This window comes from Octodon degus, unplaced genomic scaffold (assembly GCF_000260255.1).
Source record: "Octodon degus isolate 3935 unplaced genomic scaffold, OctDeg1.0 scaffold00126, whole genome shotgun sequence".
Lineage (NCBI taxonomy): Eukaryota > Metazoa > Chordata > Mammalia > Rodentia > Octodontidae > Octodon > Octodon degus.
The window spans coordinates 852,633-863,008 of record NW_004524702.1 but is presented as its reverse complement, the minus strand read 5'-3'; the positions used below and the strand labels follow the sequence as shown (position 1 = coordinate 863,008).

The 10,376-nt window shown below is 55.8% G+C and overlaps 1 pseudogene; it reads left to right on the top strand.

Moving 5' to 3' along the window:
• Nucleotides 1-1,316: 1,316 nt before the first annotated feature.
• Nucleotides 1,317-2,177, top strand: LOC105743463 (annotated as a pseudogene).
• The last annotated feature ends 8,199 nt before the right edge of the window (nt 2,178-10,376 follow it).

Genomic DNA, 10,376 nt, shown 5'->3' with positions numbered 1-10,376 from the left:
GAAGGAGGGGAGGGGAGGGGAGTCACGCTTGGTGCTGGCAGAATGAGCTGTCTGGAGAGCAGGGGTCGAGCGGTTTCGGCCTAGGTAGATCTGGGGAGGGGTCTGCTAGGCAAAGGTGAGCAGAGGTGGGCAGCTCTCAGAAGGCTACTGGGTGGGGTGGCTGGAGTGGCTCCAGTCACAGATACAGCTGAGAAGCACCCTCCCTGTGGGTGACACGGCTTCCAGCACCTCAAGAGCCCTGACCCAAGCTACTCCCCATTTTACCTTTTATTCCTTTAAGATAGCTTTCCACTGCTTTCAGCCAAGCTTGGTTTAAACTGATGAAACTTCATATATAAAGAAAGATATTACGCAAAACTAAATAAAGGAACCTGGAGTTCAAAGATACTCCCAGGAACAGAAGAAAATGTAAAGATAATTAAAATCCTAAGGGCCAGCCAAGGTGCAGGGCTCAGGAGTTCGATTCCCGGGCTTGCCTTGCCGCCCCCAGGGCATGCTGAGCGGGCAACTGAAACTGGGCGTGGTGGGAGGCTAGAAACAGGCAGAGCACTGCCGGTCCAATCTGGTGTGAGAACCTGAGCACCCTGTAGACCCTTGCCTAAAATACCCCCCCCCCCAATCATCCTTATCCTCCAAGAGATTTTACAGTGTCTCTTAAATGCCTGCTCTAAGCGAGGTAAGAGAAAGATTAAGTGAAATGTTGTATGTATAAAATAAAAATAGAACATTGTTTAAAAAACCGCCAAAAGACCTAGCGGGTGTATTTGAGGCGCTCAGCTTCAGGACGGCGCGTGATTCCGCGCCGCGAAGGCCGCCCGCAGCGCAGTGCGAGGCCAGCACCTGAGAGCGTCCTCACCGAGTCAGAGCTTCTCAGCGCTCCAACCCGGACAAACCCAGAAGGCCCAAGTCGCAGCGGCGCGGGGTTCCCAAGGACAGCGGGGGCTTTCGCGAGCCCGGCTTCCGTGGCCGGGTGAGAACGCGCGGAGGGCGCCAGGCTGCGCAGACGGTCCGGGGTGCACCCCGAGCCTGGGGTCCCGGGACCCCGCGGTGAGACGAGCCGGACGCCGCTGCCTTTGCAACACGGACAGGCGTAGAGGAGCGGAACAGAACCGGCTCCCGCGCCTGCCACCGAGACCACTGCCATGCCACCGCCGGGGGAGCCAGGGTGTGGCGGGGAGGCGAGGCCGGCCGCTCCGCGCCGCGCTGGGAATGGCTGCAGTGGGTCCCAAGAGCGGCGACGGCGACGGCGACGTGGGAGTGTTGGGAACCGCGGAGGGCGAGGTCGGCAGGGGTCGGGCTCCTTCCCACCCTGCAAGATGGCAGGTGAAAGAACTGAGAAGCCAGACCCTAAAGAGAAGAACCCGAAGCCCAGAAGGCTTCTGCCGTGGTACTGGTAAGAAGGGTAAGGTGAAGAAGGCAAAAAGGTCCAAGAAGGGGCAGCCCCACTGCAGCCGAAATCCTGTCCTGGTCAGAGGAATTGGTAGATACTCCCGATCTGCTATGCATTCCAGAAAGACTTTGTGCAAGAGAAAGTACACAGCTGCTAAATCAGAGGTTGAGAAGAAAAAGGAGAAAGTTCTTGCTGTGATCACAAAACCATTTGGTAGGGACAAGAATGGAGGTGCCCTGGTGGCTAAGCTTTGAAAAATGCCCAGATACTCCCCTAGTGAAGATGTGCCCCGAAAGCTCTTGAGCCACGGCAAGAAACCCTTCAGTCAGCCTGTGAGGAAACTCCGAGCTAGCGTCACTCCCGGCACCACCTTGATCATCCTCACCGGGCGTCACAGAGGCAAGAGCGTGGTCTTCCTGCAGCAGTTGGCCAGTGGCTTGCTGCTTGTGACGGGGCCTCTCAGCCTTAATCGTGTTCCTCTACAAAGAACACGCCAGGTATTTGTCATTGCCACCTCTACAAAAAAATTCACATCAGCAAAGTGAAAATCCCCAAACACCTCACTGATGCTTACTTCAAGAAGCAGCAGCTGAGGAAGCCCAGACATCAGGAGGGCGAGAGCTTCGACATGGAGAGAGACCCACATTCAGAGCAGCGCAAGGTGGACCAGTAAGTGGTGGACTCACAGATTTTAGCAAAACTCAAAGCTGTTCCTCAGCTCCGGGGGCACCTGCAATCCGTTTTTGCTCTGACAAATGGAATTTATCCTCATAAATTAGTGTTCTAAATTTCTTACTAAGAACCTAATTAAATACTTGATACAAAAAAAAGGGGGGGGGTGCCGGAGAAGATCCTGGAGTTGCTCCTGAGACGAGGCGCTGCGTGGGCTTCCGGCCCTCCACTGTAGGCTCCTGACTGCCTCGCTGCTCTCTCCGCCTGCCTGCGCTCCTTGGGCTTCAGAGTGGGGCCGTGAGTCACCCTGGCCGGCTCCAGCACGTGCCTGGCTGTGGGCCTGCGCTCTGCGACGCTCCCGGAGACAGTTACAGCCGCTGCTCCCCGACTTGCAGCCTGGGAGGCCCGGAGTGAGCCCCACGCAAGGCCACGTGAGCAGCGGGCCGGGCCACGCTGGAAGCCTCCCCTTCCTTCGGGACAGATCAGTGGCTGGGCGGCCGCGGTCTACCACAGACGCCCTGCGGACTGTCCCATGTCCCTACTGCGCCCTTGCCGCGTGCCCTGTCACTGGACAGTAAGCTCCGGCCCAGGCTGTGCTCTCCGACAGAGCCAATCACATCAAAATGACTAACAGCTTTCCAACAGAAGCAAAAAAACTCAGATGTCACCAATCAAAAATAGTTCCCTTTATATTGAGATGAAAAAGGAAGATGGTTTTAAAGCAGAAGGTGAATATGGACGAGGGACACAAATGGCTCAGAATTCCTGCTTGTGGGCTACGTCAGCCACGCCAGAAGTCGAGGGGAAAGGAAACACCCCTCGAGAGGTATTCCCAAGGCTCCTGTGCCATGTGCGGTGACAGGGGCTGCACTGTGACGTGTGGTTGGGGACAGAACAGCTGCTACTTACCTGCATGCGTCCGTGGAAACACAGGTTTACACGAGCTCATGAGGGTGCCCAGCACCCCCAGACGGGAGAGATGTAGAGCAGCTTGTGGGGGTGGGGTGGAGCGGGAAGGCAGGAACAGCGAGGAAGCAAGTCCCCAGGGAAAATGCAAACTGAGAGAAACTGCACCGTCAATGGCAAACATGAAAATAACTAACATACGTGCATACCATTTAAAGCCAAAGCCAATACCGTAAGTAGATTCTCCTTTTAAAAAAACCAAAAAGTCCTAGGCTAAAAAACAAGCAATAGAATCTGTGACTAAATAACGCAAGCGATGAATAAGTTTTGGTGTGTAAGTTGGCTTGATTGATACAGGACGTGCCGGGCCCATGTAGACCTACCGGGCCTACGCCAAGCGCCAGGTAGGAGGAAGCTCGGCTGGGACATGAGGTGCAGACCATGCACCATGACTGAAGAGAAGACCTGGACCACATGTGCTGTCTTTCCTGTGAGGCCGAAGGGGTTAATGTATGCGTGTTTTTCTGTAGACTAATACCCCAGGAGTGGTTTAATTGAAGCATCACGCTTTGCAGTAAATAAGGGGTTGCAGTTTGGTGCTCGGTCTCTAGAAGTTTTGCCAAAGCCGAGCCAGACTACAGGCCCAGAGGCAATCCTGGAGGAAGAAGTCATGCGCGGAAAAACAGCCGCCACTTCCAGATAGCTAGTTGGATTTGGTAAGATCACAGTGACAATGGATTTTATTGTATGACTTTCATTGCATGTGTACCACAGAGCTAAAAACAAGCAACAAAGAAGGCATGAGCTTCTCAGCCAACTCAACAGCCCTCCAGGATTTTTTCCCATCCTGGAAAAGCGTTTAAAACTTAGCAAATACTTGACAGCAAGAAAGCCTGAGCTCACACAGGCTGTGAAGGCACAGTTCCCTGTCCCTCTGCCCTCTGCCTGATGTCCTCGTCCCGACTCCGGGTGGCTCTCTTCCACCCCAGGGGTGACGGGAGGACTGTCACACTGACCCACTTCCCATCAGGGACTAATTACAGAAGCTAATAAAATATTTACAGAGCTCAGCGCTCATGTTGGAAGAGCAAGGGCCTGCTTAATAAAAGCAGCAGCAGCGCAGGTAAACACTGCTTGGAGCCCAGCACCACTCAGGAGCGGAGTAGACAGGTGGCCGGGGTAATTTCAAGCTCTATTAGACGCTTATAGCAAATGTCGCTGCTTTCCCAGCACACAGAGAACACCACCGTGGCAGAGATCTTCGCCAAGGCCACAGCCTGCTCACAGAGCAACGTGGTTTGATGAAAACGAGCCTCCATGGCTCCTTTTCAGAATTCAGGGGGGCAGGACCAGGGGGCTCCCTGTGACCATGGACTGGAGCTCCAGTCCTCACTTGCTTTGCAGTGACACCCTTCCCGGAATCTTTGGCTGGCCCAAGGAGAAGGACGGCCCAGTGGCAGGTGGAGGAGTGCCGCATTGTGACAGACAGGGCAAGTGGCTCCACTTGTTCAGTAGCAGAAAGAGGGGGAGCACCAGACAGGAAGACAGAATCCATACCAGGAGCCGGGCCCTCGGGAAGGGCAGGGACAGGGCTGTGATAACTGGGGCTGAGGGAACAGAGGTCACCTCACAGAGCCCAGAGATGTGGGCTGGATCCACGGGGTCAGCGGCAGGCCTGGGCCAAGAGCCATGGGCCGTGTCCCCCACTGAACAACCCCAGAGAGCAGTCTCCCCCAGATAGGCCCCTGTAGCCTGTTCTCCCAGGAGTGGAGTTTGACCCCCAGGCTGTCCTGAGTCATACAAGGAGCTAGGTTTGCAGGGCTTTTGGTTAATGGCTCCTCTTCCACCTCTCCCAGCAGGCGTGTGGGCCACCAGCAGTGTTTCCTTTTAACTCAAGTACACGCTTGCCTCGTCCTGCTGGCCAGCTCCCCTTCCTTTGGGCTGCCCTCACTTCCTGTCATGCGCATCTCGTTAATGTCTTCCTCGGCCCCTCCTTTCTGTCTCTGTCTGTCTGTCTCTCTGTCTCTGTCTCTCTCTGTCTCTCTCTGTCTCTCTCTCTCTCTCTCTCTCTCTCTCTCTCTCTCTCTCTCTCTCTCTGAAAATTAGACCCAAGGCTTCTCCTTTGCGCTATACCTCTAGCCCTTTTAGGGTCTTTATTTTGAGACAGAGTTTCCCTAAGTTGCCCTGGCTAAGCTTGAACTTGCCCTCCTGCCTCCACCTTCCTGAGTGCTGGGGTTATCTTCTCTCTTCTTAAATGCACTGTGGTAGCACTTAGTGCTGTGTGTTCCCAGCTAGTCTGCTCCCAGATTTCTCCAGGCCGCAAAGTTCCTCCTGGGTGCCCACTGTGACTCAGGTCTGCTCAGAGGACCTGAGGAGGAGGAGACACCAAGTCAGCCGATGGCACCCAGGGCTGTGAGGCTGCAGGAACACGACTCCCCACCAGAGTCCTGCCCACGGGGAAACTGAGGCGAGAGGATTGCTGTGAGTCTGAAGCCAGCACTGGCTGAATAGGGACACGCTGTCCAAACACATTCAACTGATCAATCAGTCAACAAAGTTCTGGCACGTCTTGAGCTGGCTATGCGGTCTCTGAACAGTGTCATTCCCCACCCAGAAGGGACCGGGTCCTCTTTTGCAGCCAGTATTTTCTAACTCCTGATTGTTAAAATTCCAGGCACGCAGGTAGGTGACTAGTAATAAAGCAATTCATGAAAAAATCACTCTACATTCTGAGTAAGCAAAATGCAGTCTCATTTTTCTGGTATTTTAGAAGATACACTAGAATAATGTACAACTCAGATGTCATTGGGACTCAATATTTAGAGTTTGTAAACGTTTCTATATTATGTGACATATTAACATGGATTTTATTTAAGAAGTAAAGTTTCTGATTTTAGAAAATTGATATAGCTGTTTCATAAGTAATAATGGCCATGACTTTCTAGGTCACCAAGCAGCAAAGAGCTTAAATGTTTAATTTGAACTCAGGACATCTGTTTATACATAATTACACGATGCAAGAAGACCGGTGGAAGTTTGTCATTAACAAATGATGGTGTTCGACAATAACAACATCTAAGGCTTTAAATTTTAATGTTATATGTCGCAACGGTGTCTTATAAGACAAAAGCTATAACAATCTATTCAAATTAGTTGGTGTATACATAGCTGTGTTACTTTTCTTATCACTTAACCAAAGCCTTAATTTTATTAAAAATAGAGAACTGTAAAATTTGAGTTACACTTGAGGAGATAGTATAGATTGAAGCACCCAAAATAAAAAGGAGCGCCAGGTTGAATGCAGCAGATGCTGTAGCTTGGGTTCTAGGAGGCGACTTTATTTAAAGCTTCGCAGCTTCATTAACAATGTCGGAAATGCCGGCGTTCATCAGTGAGGGTCCCAGTGCTCACGGCGGGCCAGCGTCATCTGTGCGGCTCCCGGCGCTCCTGGCGGGCCAGCAGGCGGAACTTTGCACCAACTGCCTCTGAATAGGAAAGTCAGGAATAGCCAGGGCAGGTGGCGTATGAGCTAAGGCCTGTGAGTTCTGGGTGCAGGGAGGGTCAGAAGGAGGGTGGGGAGAGGACAGCAGCGAGGACCCGGGACGGAGGGAACAATGGCACCGGCCAGCTCTCACTTCAGCTAGGAGAAGATAAAATGAAACGCCAGCGCCCAGCTCCTGCTCGCAGTACGCAGTCCTCCTCCCCGCTCACCCTGTCTGTGCCTCCCTGGGGATGTGGCCATAGGAAACATGTTGCAGTGGTGACAGCTCGAAAGCGTCTATGCTGACATCTATGCAGTTAACGACAGGTGTCGGCTTGGCTGGCCGTGGTGCCCGGCGGGTGGCCAGCTGCAGTCTGGGTGTTGCATGGGGCCAGCCTCTCAGGTTGGGTGAGCAGCTCACTCAGCCAGCCTGGCTCTGCTAGGGAGCTAGCACTCATGGGCAAAGGCAGGCATTGTGTTTCCGGTTAAGAGCTCATCACGTGCCCTCAAGACAGAAATACCAACTCTGGGCTGATTTTTCAGATTTCAAACTTGTCAGCACCCCCCCACCCACCCACACACACACAAACAGGCTGCCTCCATGCACCCACCATGGTCCTACTGGCTCTGTTTCTCTGGAAAACCCTAACCAGGTCTAGCGTGCTCCAACCAAGCACTGTCTGTGGACCCGGGCCGCTGTGCCCTTGGCCGGGCAGGGTCTTGGCTGCTCCATGTGTGGGGGAACGGCAGGCACATCGGCTCTGCCCTGGTGTGTGCTGTGCTTCCTTGGAGAAGACATCTTGGAATCAGGGACTCAGCTGGGTGCCTGCAGATGGCCCCATCCTGGGACAGGGGACCCATGTGCCACAAGAACTTCACAGTTCCTGGGGCTGCCCCTGAGCCAACTACATGGGCTTTGACACACCCCAGGCAGCTGGATCCGTGGAGCAATGTCTTCCCCAAGTGTGGGACTCTGGCTCAGCCTCCTACGAGCTGATGCCAGTGGCCTGGGTTGTGGCACTTGGACTGCGGGCACAGAGTGTGGTGCAGGGGCTGGGTGCCCACGCTGGAAGTCTCTGCCTATGCCCACAGCAGAACCGGCTGCCTCCAGTTGTGCACCACTCTGTCCGGGTGCTCGCAGGCTCTGCCTCTAGGAGAACTAGAAGATGAAGCAGCGAAGCCAACCCAGGCCGCTATTAGCCAAAAACAGATCCTGAGCCTCCAAACAAAATGCACTGCAAAGCAGTTTGCTCAATTCCTGGGCCAGACAGGATCCAGCAGGAAGCCAGGCACATGTGAGTGGAAGGACGGAGGACAGTACAGGAAAGGGTGCAGTGAGGACGCACATGAAGGCAGGCGAGGGCCCTGAGGTGGCGGAGGAGAGGACCACGCGCTTGTCTTGCCCACAGCCCCCTGGCCTCCAGGGCTCCCTGGCAGTGCCCTGGCCTCACAGAGTGGCGTGGAGGGCGCCGGCCCCCAGAGGAAGGAGGCTGTGATTGGATGCAGGCTCCCAGGACACTTTCCCACCCTGGAAAGGGCTGATGTGGGGCTCAGGGCTGAGGCGCTGGGTCACCACAGGGAGATGGTGATGTGTTTCTCATTTTTGTTCTTGTTTCATTGGTGACTAAATGTGGGGCTGTCACTTGAGCTACACGCCCAGCCCTTTTGTATTTATTGCTGAAGACAGGACCACACTGCAAGTCACCGGTTCCCGGGGACTCACACCTGTGTGTGGGAAGCGCAGTGAGCTGCGCCTGGCTGGCGCCCTCTGTGCTCGCTGGAGAGAGATGCGGGATGGAGAACTCCGCAGTGTCCAGAGCCTGGGCAGGGGCAGCAAGGTTGCGGAATGCACAGCAGAAAGGCGGCCCGTCTGCCGGCCACCAGCCGCAGCTTGGTCCACGGGTGCCCTGAGCTCACTGCCAGTTTGGCGTGGGGTAGCTGTTACTGCACGGCCATCAGCTGCGCATGTGTGCATTCGGCCGAGCCGGGGCCTGGAAGGTCTAGAGGAGCACAGCATCCTCGCCCCTCATCTCTAATCGCAGAGCAGACTGCAAGAAAAGTTGGCTCTTGACAGCCCCACTGTCCTTCCCACGAGAGGGAGGAGGATGCGGTGAGCACAGAAGAGAAAGGCGGGCTGCTTCTGGGAAATTTAGAACCGGCTTCAACAGTGCAGCTTCGAGGGGCTCTGAGGCCATGCGAGGGGGAACCCGAGACCCAGAATGTCTCCGATGCTGGCTTCACCATCACCACTGACCACCAGGACGCCTCTGGCAAGGCTGCTCCTCAGTGGCTTAGTGCAGATGGAAGATCGCTGGGGACGGGGGTGGCACTCCCTGTCAGGTGCTCAGCTTGTGCGTGGAGTGGACCGTGGTGGCCGGGGACCTGGTGTGAGCCAGGGGTTGCATCTAGTGAGCCCCAAAGCTAAACCTTGCCTCAGAGTCAGACAGTTGTCATCCCGAAACCTCCGTGGGCGGTGGTTCGGCTTGTATCCTGTGCGCAACACTGCCTGGTGCAGACCTCGCCAGACTGCTGGGCAGTGTGGGGCGTGGGACCTGGCTGGCAGCTGCGCGGTCCCGGCAGGAGCACAGAAAGATGGCCCTGCCCCAGCTCGGCAGAGGAGGGTGGGGAGACCGGGCTGCTCACAGCTCTGAGCTCGTCCAGAAAGAGCCAAGGCACAGCAGAGGTGGCGCTGAACCCACCCTCGGACTTCCTGTGCTCAACCCAAGCATGCTCTAAGGCTTTCACCCTCTTCAGACTTTTCACCAGCAGCCACTCATAAATCAGGGGTGCTCTGCGATGTGTCCAGGCCTTTGATTTTCCAGTGGGGGGCCATCTCAGCCCACAGGGAAGGCAGATCCCCTGAGGATCTCATTCAGCCTAACAGTGAAAGTGCCTTCAAGGTGCCCTGAGATTTACTGTTACTGTTCTGACCCTCAAGCAGGCCCGAGGCTGGTGCTGCCTTGTGTTCCTTTGACAGCCAGGGCCACTGCAGTTGAGCAAGTGAGGGGGTGTCGCGCCGCAGACCGAATAGTCAGGAGACAGCCCTGCAGGATTTGAGCCCAGGCCCTGGGCAGCTCTGAGCGGGGCTCACTCCTGTGGCGAGGCCTCCATTGGGCCGCGGGCCTCTGTTGGCACTGGAAGCAGCATGCCAAGGCTCGTGACACGCTTGCTGCCCGGCCTGGAGAGGCTGCCACGACGCCCTGGCCGGTGTGCCTCCCTCCAGTGCTCGTGTTCTGTACACAGCCTGGTGCCCACCCCCCGTTCTCACATTGCTTCTCCTGGAGACTAAATCGGTCCAAACAAGCACCTCTGGCAGCCCCGATGGGTGCGTGTAGGAGGGCGTCTGGCAGCCCACAGGCTAGTGGGAAGCGTGCCCGGAACTGGGCAGTAAGCCGCGCGGAGCCAGGCATGGCCCAGTCTCTGCTCCCTCGCCTGCGCCGAGCACCGAGTCCGCTGCGGTCTCGTCACCTCCTTGGCAGACTCAGCTCAGCGGTGGTTTCCCAGCCATTCCTGCCAGTGTCTCTTCCTGCGCGCCAGGGCTCACCGGGCAGACCCTGCAGCGAGGCAGCTTAGGTGTACAAATTTGGATGCCGGCTCCTTTCTGAGGGGAGAAGAAACATCCGCACTTGGGTTCCTTCCAGAACATCGCCTGAGGCGACGAGGAAAGCTCCACCTGTTCATTCCCACTGCAGACTCGGAGGAGCTGGAACGTCATCCCGAAGCCCTGACCGTGATTGCCAAATGGTGGCGCTTGACTCAATGAAACAACCACCGAAGGCCAGAGGAGGGCAGCAATTTCTGGCCCCAGCTGCGGGCCAGGCTTTAGGACTCTACAGTTGCAGGGAGGGGTACCCAGGTGGACCCAGGCGAGAACAGCCCGCAGCTAGCTGACCCGCACAACTTCTCCTGGCCAACGGCCTGAACCAA